Source organism: Microtus pennsylvanicus, chromosome 5, assembly GCF_037038515.1.
Source record: "Microtus pennsylvanicus isolate mMicPen1 chromosome 5, mMicPen1.hap1, whole genome shotgun sequence".
NCBI lineage: Eukaryota > Metazoa > Chordata > Mammalia > Rodentia > Cricetidae > Microtus > Microtus pennsylvanicus.
The window spans coordinates 67667481-67681029 of record NC_134583.1 but is presented as its reverse complement, the minus strand read 5'-3'; positions in this window follow the sequence as shown (position 1 = coordinate 67681029).

The following is a 13549-nucleotide window of genomic DNA, read 5'->3' as shown; positions in this document are numbered from 1 at the left end:
ATTTTATTTTGGTTTTTCGAGACAGGGTTTCTCTGTAGCTTTGGTTCCTGTCCCGGAACTAGCTCTTGTAGACCAGGCTGGCCTCGAACTCCCAGAGATCCGCCTGCCTCTGCCTCCCGAGTGCTGGGATTAAAGGCGTGTGCCACCACCGCCTGGCTTTAAGGTTTATTTTTTTAATAAGTATTTTTTAATAAATTTATTTCTTATGTATAGTGTTCTCCTGCATATATGCTTGGATGCCAGGAGAGGGCACCTTTCTTATAGATGTGAATCACCATGCAGTTGTTGGGAATTGAAGGTAAGGTTCATTTTTAGTGCGGGTGTGTATGTGCATGCTTGTGCAGATGCTCAAGGAGGCCAGAAGGGCAGACCCCACTTCGTTCCTGCCTGGAACTATAGTTAACAGGCAGTTTTGTGCCACCTGACATGGGTGCTAAGAGCCAAACTCAGGTCCTCCGCAAGAGCAGTACAAACTCTACTGCTGAGCCATCTCCCCTGCCTCCAACCCTACAACACATATTTCTTTTCATTTTACACGCAAACCACAGTTCTCCCTCTCTTCCCTCCCCACTCCCACCCCCCACCTTTCCTATACCCAGCCCTCCATTATCCACTCCTCCAAAAGGGTAAAGCCTCCCATAGGGAGTCAACAATGTCTGGCATATCAAATTGTCAAAGGACCAACCCCCTCCCTGCTGTATCGAGACTGAACAAGGTATCCCTCCTTAGGGAATGGGCTCAAAAAGCCAATTCATGTATCTGGGATAAGTCCTGGTCCTACTGCTAGTGGACCCACAGAACTGTCGCTCACATTCAGAGGGCCTTGTTTGGTCCTATGTAGGTTCCCCAGCTGTCAGTCCAGAGTCAGTGAGCTCCCACTAGCTTGGATCAGCTGTCTCTGGGTTTTCCCTATCATGATTTTGACCCCTTTGCTCATATAATCCTTCCTATCTCTCTTTGGCTGGACTTCAGGAGCTCGGCCCAATGCTTAGCTATGGATTTCTTCATCTGCTTCCATCAGTTAATAGATGAAGGGTCTTTGATGACAGTTAAGGTGGTCATCATCAATCTGATTACAGGGGAAGCCCAGTTCAGGCACCCTCTCCACTATTGCTAGGAGTCTTAGCTGGGGTCATCCTTGTGTATTTCTGGGAGTTTCTCTAGTGCCAGTTTTCTCCCTAATTCCATAATGGCTTCCTCTATTGAGATATCTCTTCCTGCTAGGTGGTGGTGGCACCTACCTTTAACCCCAGCATTAGGGAGGCAGAGGCAGATCTCTGTGAGTTCCAGGCCAGCCTGGTCTACAGAGCAAGTTCCAGGACAGGCTCCAAAGCTAGAGAGAAACCTTGCCTCAGAAAAAACAAAAGGGAGCAGGGAGATGGTGGTGCACGCCTTTAATCCCAGCACTCGGGAGGCAAAGACAGGCAGATCTCTGTGAGTTCGAGACCAGCCTGGTCTACAAGAGCTAGTTCCAGGACAGGCTCCAAAACCACAGAGAAACCCTGTCTCGAAAAAAAAAAAAAGAACCCCAAGAGCAGAGGCAGCCCTACAAATGGTCCCAATGGGCGGAAGTACCTGGAACTACTAAACGTCATCACTTTACAGGGGCCCCGGGTGACAGACTAGAGGGGACAAGCCTGGCGTTCTCCAGCTGGGCACTAAGCCGCATACTAGTTTTTGAGCTCTAATCCTGGCCACATCTTCTCAAACTGTGACTGTGGTAGGCATTCCTGCCAGGCACTTTTCTATGCCACCTCTCAGTTACAATGGGAGAGTACTTTTTCCTGTGCCTTTTTTTAAAAAACCTATTTCTTTCTGTGTATATTTGTTTTACATGTATGGATGTTTTGCCTCATGTATATACGTGTACCACTTGCATGCCTAGTGCCGTGGAGTCATAAAAAGGTGTCAGATCTTCTGGAACTGGAGTTCTGGATGGTTGGGAGCCACCGTGGGAGTGCTGGGATGGTCCTCCACAGAGCAGCAAGTGATGGTAACCACTGAGCATCGCTCCAGCCCCTCTCCTGTGTCTTTCTGATTATGCCAGAGGCTTCTTCCCATTTCTGGTACCCACTTCCAATCTAGATTAGGAAGCTCAGGACTGGCTAGATGACTCAGCTGCCCTTTCCAGCAAAGCACCATCCAGTGCAAAACACACAGCAAGACACCCACACACATACATCTATGAGTAAACTAGATGGGTCTATCCTTATAGCCCCTGGGCTGATGTGTCTGTCCTTGATCCAGGAAGACATTAACCCTGAGGTGTGGCCAATGAAAGAAGCAGGAGAGCTAAGGCAGCTAACCCTGTACAAATTGGTCTCAAAGATCCTAGTCCCTTTCTCTACCAGAGATAATATTCTTTGAGATGAGGTCCCAAAAAGGCCTGCCTCCAGTAATAAACAATTTAAATTTTTGAAATCTTTGAGTGCCATGCAACAGCCCATGTAGCTCTTCTTTATTGGGAGTCCAGAAGTCCAATGAGAAGTGATTAACGAGGCTGTAAGCCCATCCACTCTGTGGTGCTCACCCCCACACAGCTAGCCCAGACTCTGGAGGGAGCCCTCTGTATAGAGTTCTTGGTCCAGAAGACTCTTGAAGAACTGCCCTAACCAGAGCACTGGACTTAAGCAAAGGCTTAGCTTAAGGTCACCCTCTAGACACTCCTCCTGGTTCCACACGTGCAAGCAACCACGTGGAAGGAGGGTGTGGTTTGAATAAGAATAGCCTCTATAGGATAATATATTTGAATGCTTAGTTGTCAGGGAGTGAAGCGTTACTCTATTCTTTATCAATAAACATCCAGGAGTCAGATATTGGGATAAACTCTGAAAGATCAGAGAAACAGAGAAGCCAACAACCCTCCCTACTTGCTGTTGCTTCCTCCAAACAGCGAGGTCGATTCCTTTCCACCTGCCTTACTACCTCCTGTCCTATCTGTCCTGTCTTCCAAAACCTCTGTGGTTAAATTTGCCTGGCTTGTAGCTAACTCCAGCCTCTGACTGCAAGCACGCTTTGTCAGAAGACAATCAAAAGGTCACCTAAGGGAGTGACACTACTTAGAAGGTTTAGGGGTGTGATCTTGTTAGGGTAGGCGCAGCCTTGATGGAGGGAGTGTATCACTGGGGAAGCACACACTGGGGATGGAGGCTTCCAAAGCCCAAGCCAGGTGCAGGGGTTCTCCTTTCTCACTGCCTTCAGATGGGAATGCAGAAAACTCTCAGCTCCAGCCCAGCAGTGGAGGCGCACACCTTTAATCCCAGGACTCAGGAGGCAGAGACAGGCAGATCTCTGTAAGTTCGAGGCCAACCTGGTCTACAAAGTGAGTTCCAGCACAGCCAGGGCTGTTACACAGAGAAAGCCTGTCTCTAAAAACCAAACAAAGAGAAAACCTCTCAGCTTTTTCTCTAGCACTGTGTCTGCCAGTGTAGCACTGTGCTTTCTGTCATGCTGAGAATGGACTAAACTGTAAGCAAGCCTCAATTAAATGCTTTATCAGAGTTGTCGTGGTCATGGTGTCTCTTCACAGCAATAGAACGCTGGCTAAAATACAGAGATTGGGTTTCCCATGGATATCACAAGTGAGACTCTAGCCATGGCTTTGCAGCGGCTCTGCCCTCTGGCAGATACCCACAAACACCTCACACATTGTCTGTGACTTCCTACCCGGATTGTGAGTTTACACCAAAGAAGTGCTACACCCACCTTCTCACCTGCATCCCACTGGGATCAGTCTGGCCTCACCTCTTTCTGTAAACCTCCCTCATCATCAGAGAGCTGTAAGAGACTTCCGTTTCTCCGCACAGGCTCTGACACTCTTGAGAGCCCATCAAGCTGTCTGCCTCTGGAGGTGGGGCCCGAACCCTCTTCAGAGCCTCTGCCATGCTGTTACCACTCTCTACATATGCCCATGTTTTATCGACTCCCCCGACAGATAACCTTCCTCCTCAGTTAGTTGTCTTAGTGCCCCTTTTCACAGCCACCCCTCATAATGATGTGACCCAGATCCAACGCCACTGAAAAGGGTTACAGTTCAGTTTGGGGACTTCGCCCTCCTCTTCGCGCTGTCTATTTTTTTTTTTTTTTTGGTTTTTCGAGACAGGGTTTCTCTGTGGCTTTGGAGCCTGTCCTGGAACTAGCTCTGTAGACCAGGCTGGTCTCGAACTCACAGAGATCCGCCTGCCTCTGCCTCCCGAGTGCTGGGATTAAAGGCGTGCGCCACCACCGCCTGGCCCGCGCTGTCTTTATACCCAACACAGGCCTTCATCCTGTCTGGTGAGTTTTTCAAGTTTTTGGGACACCTGCCAGTCTCTGGGCCAGTTACAGTCTCAGCGCTAGGTCACTTGGCTTGGTTCGGGATCAGCCCAGACCATACATTGTTGGAGGACACACAATGTTATCTTTGCGTAGGTGCCATTCCTTCTCAAATACCTAAGGTCTCTTCTCTCACACGCCTTTTTTTTTAATTTATTTATTATGTATACAATATTCTTTCTGCATGTATGCCTGCAGGCCAGAAGGGGGCACCAGACCTCATTACAGATGGTTGTGAACTCAGGACCTTCGGAAGAGCAGGCAATGCTCTTAACCACTGAGCCATCTCTCCAGCCCCGTCTCACACGCCTTTTATACAATCTCAAAATGCTTTCCCAGGACAAAATCTGGCCAGTCTCGGTGGTCTTAAACAGATTATCTGTCACGTCAAACTCCTTAAGGACTCAAAAAGAAAATGGTTAAACAAGAGCAGCAACTGGCATTTCCTTACCTCCCTCCCCTCCAAAACCTTTTATTAAACTGCCCCTCCTTTTGCCAGTCTCGTTCTGCTTTTCAAGTTCTGCTACTCCATTAAAAACAAATAACTTTGCCATTGCTCTTACACACACACACACACACACACACACACACACACACACACACACACACACACCCCAGCACTCTCCGTAGTGGCCGTGTTTCGCACAGAGCACTAACTCTCTGGGTCGCATCCTTCCCTGCAGGCGCCTGTCTATGGGCCCGAGGACAGGCCTCAATCTCTCCAAAATGCTGTTTTCGCGGTACAAACCAGCTCAGAAATCCGCTGCGGACTCCCCGACCCCAGATCAGTTCACCCCAGACCTCCTCGCTTCCCCGCATGCCTTGTGCTTGGCATGGCCCTTCCACCGGCCCTCCACTCCCGGCAGTCTTGCGTTCCAGCAGGTCTAGTCCGACGTCGTCCTCCGAGCACAGCCTGGTCAGCCCGCACCAACTTTCTGGATGAGATTCTCTCTCTCACTGTGCCTCCTCAGCACCACTGGCACCGTGGCTCCGTCTGTGCGGCCGCTCCCTGGCACCGTGGCTCCCGTCTGTACGGCCGCTCCCAGGGGTGCTCCCTGGCACCGTGGCTTCCGCCGGAGCGTCCACTCCTCGGGGTGCTCCCTTGCTGCACTAGCGCAGCCTGGATGCCAAGACTGGCGGAGTGCCGGCTCCTCTTGATGCTCTGCTTCGGCGGGACGCTAAAACTTCAGTCCCGGTGCCGGCCGCTTTCATCCAAACCCCATAAGTCATGCCAAGGATTTAAAGCAGATTTATGCTGTTAGCATGTAATTTAGGTCCGGTGGCCAGCAGTTGTCACGTGGTATGTAGTCTGTCCGGTCTTCTTGCATTTTATGCTTAACTTTGTTTTTAAAGGTTAGTTTAAGGGGCTGGAGAGATGGCTCAAGTGGAATAGAGTTCTTGCAGAGAACCTGGGTTCTATTCCCAGCACCCACACGGCAATTACAACCATCTGCAACTCCAGTTCTAGGGTATACGGTGCCCTTTCTGACCTCTTTGGGACCCAGACACACACATGCATGCAGAGACATACATGCAGGCAAAACACTCATACACATAAAGTTAATTTTAATATTAAGACATTACTTCTAAACTCATGACATTCCTAAATATAAAGTATATATATTTTGTATTTCAAAGCTGTCTTCCTAAATTTGCATCTGACCTAAGTTTTCATTTGCATAACTTAAGATGCGTATATTTACCAGACCGTGGTGGTACATGCCCTTAATCTCAGCACTGGAGAGACAGAGGCAGGCAGATCTCAGAGTTTGAGGCCAGCCTGGTCTACAGAGAGAGTTCCAGGGCTACACAGAAAAAGTGCTCCCCCCGCCCCCCCAAAAAAAACCCACAAAAAACCCAACTAATTAAACAAATAAATTGTGATAGGATGCTGGAGTAGCTCTCCACAGTTGATGGTTCTGGCAGGAGCGCAGGCTCGCCACTGGGAGTTTAACCATGCTCCAGTGAGTGTATGAACAACAGATATTGGACCTTTTTTAGGTTTATTTTATTATGTATAAAGTGTTCTGGGGCTGGAGAGATGGCTCAGTGGTTAAGAGCATTGCCTGCTCTTCCAAAGGTCCTGAGTTCAATTCCCAGCAACCACATGGTGGCTCACAACCATCTGTAAAGAGGTCTGGCGCCCTCTTCTGGCCTTCAGGCATACAGACAGAATATTGTATACATAATAAATAAATAAATATTTAAAAAAAAATAAAGTGTTCTGCCTGCATATATGCCCGCATGCCAGAAGAGGGCACCAGAGCTCATTACAGATGGTAGTGAGCCACCATGCAATTACTGGAAATTGAACTCAGGACCTCTGGAAGAGCAGCCACTGCTCTCAACCTCTGAGCCATCTCTCCAGCCCCAGGAATTGGACCTTTTAAAAATTTTCCTTTTCTTCTTCTTTTTGATCTTTCTTCTTAGGGGGAAACACAGGGAGGGGCATGGAAGGACAGAGATGTTTGATGGGTGCATGACGTGAAATTCCCAAATAGTCAATAAAAATATTATGCTGGAAAAAATCTCCAAAACACAGTCTCCACTCCCACATAATTCACAGTAGCTGTGTTTTCTAAGCTCGAACTACAGCTCCATAGTAGTGGACATCACTAAAGTCCAGCAGAGATTTCTGCATTCCCACGGGAAACTGTAAGGCAGGAATGTCCCAGAGAGCTAGTATCAAATACTGATCCAATAAAAGAAAGCAGTGCCAGGTGTAGCGCCTTTAATCCCAGCACTTGAGAGGCAGAGGCAGGTGAATCTTTGCATTCGAGGCCAGCCTGGTCTACAAAGTAAGTTCCAGGACAGCCAGCCAGGGCTACAGAGAGGAACTCTGTCTTGAAACAAAAGGGGGGGGGATGGAGAGATGGCTCAGCGGTTAAGAGCACTGACTGCTCTTCCAAAAGACCAAGGTTCAATTCCCAGCACCCACATGGCAGCTCACAACTGTCTGTGACTCCAGTTCTACAGGATCCAACACCCTTACACAGACATATATGAAGGTAAAAACACCAGTTATTATAAAATAAATAAATTTTAAAAAAAGAAAAAAGAAGAGAAAAAGAGAAGCGGCTGGTGGTGCCCACCTTTAATCCCTGTACTCAGGAGCCAGAAACAGCTCTTAATCATAACAAGCACACCTTTTAATCACAGCACGCAGGAGACAGAGACAGGCAGATCTCTGAGTTTGAGGTCAGCCTTTGTCTATAGTGTGAGTTCCAAGACATCCCGGCTACACAGAGAAACCCTGTCTCAAAAGACAAAACAAATAATGATGAGGATGCTGCTGCTGCTGCTGCTGCTGCTGCTGATGATGATGATAATGATAGAAAAGAAAGGGGTTGGGGGCTGGAGAGGTGACCAAGTGATTAGGAGCACTGGCTGTCCTTGTAGAGGACTTGAGTTTCGTTCCCACTGCCCTATCGGGCTCACAAACTTCCTGCAAGTCACATTCAAATGAAAACAGGCGGGCTGGAGAGATGGCTCAGAGGTTAAGAGCATTGCCTGCTCTTCCAAAGGTCCTGAGTTCAATTCCCAGCAACCACATGGTGGCTCACAACCCTCGGTAATGAGGTCTGGTGCCCTCTTCTGGCCTGCAGGCATACACACAGACAGAATATTGTATACATAATAAATAAATAAATAAATATAAAAAAATGAAAACAGGTGCTATGCTCACTTCCCAGTGAACTTCAGCTCTCTCACCTGAGACCTAGTAAGAACTGTCCCTAGTGTCTACATTCCCATCAGCAGTCCATTATGGAATGTTACTTTAACTGTGTAAAGATTTGTTGCACTTGTTTATGCTGCAATTGTTTAATTATGTAACGATGTATTCTATTTGTTTCACTTTGCCTGCCTAAGACACCAGAATGTTCTAATAAAAAACTGAATGGCCAATAGTTAGTTAGGAGGGGAACAGGTGGGGCTGGTGGGCAGAGAGAATAAGGAGGAGAAATCTTGGCTCAAGAGAAGATGAGAACAAGGGAGAAAGGAACACACCGTGGGCCAGAAGCCATTAGCCAGATATGAGAAGCAGTGAAAGTAGGTAAAGGAAAGAAAGGTAAAAAGCCCCAAGGCAAAAGGTAGATGAAGAGTAACAGGTTAAGTTATAAGAGTTAGCAAGAAATGAGCCTAAGCTAGGCCAAGCATTCATAATTAATAAGTATCCATGTCATGATTTGGGAATTGGTTGTTGGCCAAGGAATCAGCCTGCTACAACAGTCTGATCTTTGACACTTTACTAAAATGGCTATGTGGTTCTCTGAAGGAGCCTAGCGTCTTCTATCCCATGCTCCAAACTCTCCCACAAACCAGTTCCAAGCCCTGTGAACCACTCAGCCACATTTATCACAAATAAACCTACTTCTGTGGTTTTTGTATTTGTCACTTTTCCTGTCCCTATGAGCAAATATCAGATAAAGCGACCTAAAGGAGAGCAGATCTGTCCCTTGTCTTAGAAGGATACAGTCCATCATGACCGGGAAGGCGTGGATGCAGGTAGCTCCACTGTGGCAGGAAAGTATGCAGGTGGCTATACCAAGTCTATCATCAGACCTGCCTTTTTAGTCACAGCACCCCAGAGGCAGAGGTGGCAGATCTCTGAGTTTAAGGCCAGCCGAGTCTATGAGCTCCAGGCCAGCTAGGGCTACACAGTAAGCCATCTTAAAATAAATAACTAAATACATAAACAAAACCTGAAGGCCTGCCTCCCCACTCACCCACTCCTTCCACGGGCCCCACCTTTGTCAAACAACCTCCCATAACAGTACCACCAGGGCCAGTAAGATGATTCAGTATGTAAAGATGCGCTGTGCAAGCCTGATGATGGGAATCTGATCCCCAGAACCTTTGCAAAAGTAGAACTGGCTCCACAGGTGGACTACACACACACACACACACACACACCACAAGATGGTAGTGGTGATGATGAAGGAAAATTTAAAAATTTTAAATGGTCACAAAGGGCATGGTGGTACATGCCATTAATCTCAGCATTCAGAAGGCAGAGGCAGGCAGATCTTTGTGAGTTCAAGCCCAACATGGTCTACATAGGGAGAATTCAGATCAGCCAAGGCTACATAGCAAGACGTCTCTACGCCGAGCGGTGGTGGCACACGCTTTTAACCCCAGCACTTGGGAGGCAGAGGCAGGCGGATCTCTGTGAGTTTGAGACCAGCCTGGTCCACAAGAGCTAGTTAAAGGACAGGCTACAAAACCACAGAGGAACCCTGTCTCAAAAAACCATAAAAAAAAAAAAGGCAATGTCTCAAACAAAAACAGGGGAAAAGTCACCACCAGCGAAGGACCAAACACACAAGTCTGGGAGTAAACTTCAGATTTAAATCATGACAAATGAGGTTCCATTTTATAGGACAGAGTATACTTTAATCAGAGACCATTCTGAGATGCTGTGTCCTTCATCCAGAGCACACAAGTCACGACCAAGAGTGGAACTGGGTCCCATTCTACTCTCAAACATAACCTATTGCTTGCCTCTCATTTTGTCAACTTTGAGCCCTGCTCATTTAGAGGTCTCAGCCCCCGTGGGAGGATTTCTCCCTCCAGGAGACACAACAGTAGTTCCATTATATCAGCTGAGACATTTGGGACTGAACAAACTGGAGACAAAAGAATTACTTTATTGGTTGGAATCACCAGCCTTCGACTAGGATGAGATTAGGTTGCTGCTATGTGATAGGTGTAGGTGCAACTTTCTGTCCGGAAAGCTGTTCCCAAGTAACTACACAAAGGCTTAATATTAATTATAAATGCTCGGCCAATTGCACAGGGTTGCTACTAGCTAACTCTTACATTTAAATTAACCCATATTTCTTATATATGCTTTGCCATGTGGCTTGGTACCTTTTCTCAGTACAGCATGCCCACCTTGCTTCTCTTTGCATCTGGTCGAGACTCCTCTAATTCCACCTTTCTTCTTCCCAGCATTCTGTTTGGCTCTCCCCCTAACCTTATCCTATTGGCCAGCCAGCTTCTTTATTAAGCCAATCACAGAGACATATATTCACATAGTGTAAAGGAATATTTCACAGATGGTATTAAGAATGATATCTGCGGCCGGTCAGTAGTGGTGCACGCCTTTAATCCCAGCACTTGGGAGGTAGAGGCAGGTGGATCTCTGTGAGTTCAAGGACAACCTGGTCTACAAGAGCTAGTTCCAGGATAGGCTCCAAAGCTACAGAGAAACCCTGTTTCAAAAAACAAAACAAAAAACAATAACAAAAGAATGGTATCTGCCAGGCACAGAGGTATATGCCTGTAATCCTAGCACTCAGAAGGCTGAAACAAAAGGGCCATGAGTTCAAGTCTACCCTAGACTACTTAGTGAGTCTGTCTCAAAAACAAAATTGTAGGCCTGGCAGAATTGGCCAGCGGATGAGATTGGCCTGCTGCCAAGCCCGACAAGCTGAGTCCCACCCTTGTGGCCCATGTGGTAGGAGAGGACGACTCCCACGTTGTCCTCTGACTCACACACACACACGCTGTGGCTCATGCACCTACACACACACATACACGGAGTTTGGTGGTCTAAATAAGAATGGTCCCCAAAGCTCACGTGTTTCAATGCGTGTTTGAAAGGATTACATGGGATCAGGTGTGGTCTTGTTGGAGGAAGCGTGTCACTGGGGGTGAGGTTTGAAACCCAGTCTTGTTTTCTCTGCATGAGGATCAGGGTGTAGCTTTCAGCTCCTGTTCTGTCACCACGCTGGCCACCATGTTCCCTGTCATGAGTGACAATGGACTAAACCTCTGAAACTATAAGCAAGTCCCCAATTAAATGCTTCCTTTTGTAAGAGTTGCCTTGAGTATGCAATAGAACAGTGACTAAGACACAAATTAAATACAAAATGTAAAAAAGATATACAAAATATAGTTGGGCATAGTGGCATGCATCTTTAATCCCAACACTCCAAGAGGTAGAGGTAGGCAGATCTCCGAATTCAAGGCCAGCATTTTATACATAGTAATTCCAGGATAGCCAGAGCTACACAGTGAGACCCTGTCTCATTAAATATATATATATATATGTGTGTGTGTGTGTGTGTGTGTCTACATATACATACACACATATACATATACTATAAAAGTTTGACATGATTACTTAACACATTCTTGTTCATTTGTATATTCAATCATTGTCTTCTTTTCTCTCACCCTTTTTTGGTTGTTGTTGGAAGTTAGTCTTACAACGTAGGGTTGAGATGCAGTCATACTTTCTTTAGACTGCCAGCTCCCAAATAATGACATGGAGACTTATTAAGTATGAAAGCTTGTCCTTAGCTTAGGCTTGTTCTCAACTAGCTCTTAAAACTTAAGTTAACCTGTTTATATCAACCTACATTCTGCCACATGGCTCATTACCTTTGCTCAATACCGTGCATCCCACTTTCTCCGTGTCTGGCTGGCGAATCTCCACCTCTCTGATTCCTTCCCAGAGTTCCTATCTCTGCCCAGAAATCTCTCCTATCCTCTCTGCCTAGCTATTGGCCGTTCAGTTATTCATTAGGTCAATACACATCTTCATAGTGTACATAAAGATTATTCCACAACATTTAGGTAGCTGGATATTCAGGTCAAGGACTAATCTTTGGGAATGAGACTCCTTTAGGCAAAAAGTAAAAACTTTTGTATGAATGATAACAGCATCTTCTTGGGCAGGATCACTTGGCAATGATGGAAGATGTCAATTGTCTCAGTCAATAGAATGAATGTATTCCTAGCTTGTATAGTCTTAGAGAGCTGACCTAGCTGGAGATAATGAAGAAATGGACATGTACAGAAAGCTGGGTTCGGGTGGTCTGGGCTCTCTGATGGAGAAACTGCAACACCCAGGGTGCTTAGTTTGCTTGTTTTACACAGTTGAACGAAGAAGCCAGGTTCTGTAGGGGAGCAGTCCTCAGGTTGTACATATCTGTTGGGGAAGAAAGCTGTGGTGGACATTTTCTGCCACACTATCAACATCTGCACACAGACCAGAGGAGGCTTGATCATTTCTCTGTGCCTCACTGGGGACGGCTTTGCCATTTTCTCATGGAGCTGAAGCTCTAGGGTCATTGAAATAGTCATGTCTATATCAGTATCAACAGACACATTCACTCAGGGCTCCCTCTGCTTCCTACAGTTCACTGGATATATTAGTCAACAAACGAATGAATGAATTTCAACATTTTCTCACTGCTCAAAATAAGAACTAGTTCTGAAAAACACAACTATAAAGATAGGACTGGAGAGACGGCTCAGTGGTAAAGGTGATTGCTGTGAGTACGAGGACCTGAGTTTGAAGTCCTGGAGCCCAGGGGAAAGCTGAATATGGAAGCGTGAGTCTGTAACCCCAGTGCTCCTGCAGCAATGTAGGAACCTCTGCAAGTTCATAGGCCAGCGTCTGTGTGCGTGTGGGAAACAAGACACCCCGTCTCAAGCAAGGTGGATGGTGAAGGCAGACACCCGGCACTCTTTGATCTCACATGCATGCTGTATCAAGCTGTGTACCTACACTTCTGCACGTGTGTGTGCACATTCGCACACATGCACACACTTGAAAAACCTGCTAGAAAGCAGAAAAGAGATTAGAGAAAATGAGAAAGAGACGACTGACATTGGGCACAGAAAGATCGCGTCCTCTCCCTGAGGAGAAGCTTCAAATCAGAGCTGATGGCAGAGTTGTCAGAGCCTGGGGAAAGCGTGGGGTGAGACAGATGACAAGTGTGGGTACAGTGGGCATGGCTGCACAGGAGGGGCATTACCTTTCAAACACAGCAGTATACCTTTGTTCAGCAACAATTAATGGGGTATTACTAAATAACTAATAGAGGACATTTGAGTGTCCTCAACAACAAATGATGACCATCTGAGGTAATGGCTATGCTGAGTACTCCGACCTGGCCGCTATACACTGTGTGGATGTCCTACAGCTCGCACGGGAAGGCCAGGAGTGGTGGCCCTTGCACGTAACCTCAGCACTTGGGGGATGGAGGCAAGAGGATCAGGAGCTCAAGGTTATCCTTGGTTACATAGGGAATTTGAGGCCAGCCTGACCTACAGGGGTTCCAATCCAGTGAGAGACCCTGTCTCAGGAAAAAACACAGGATCTTCAGGATCCCTAAGCTGTCCTCTGACCTCTCCAATCACACATACCCATGTACACAAATACACACATATGTATCTGCACATACACGTATCTGCACACACACGAACACATACACATAAA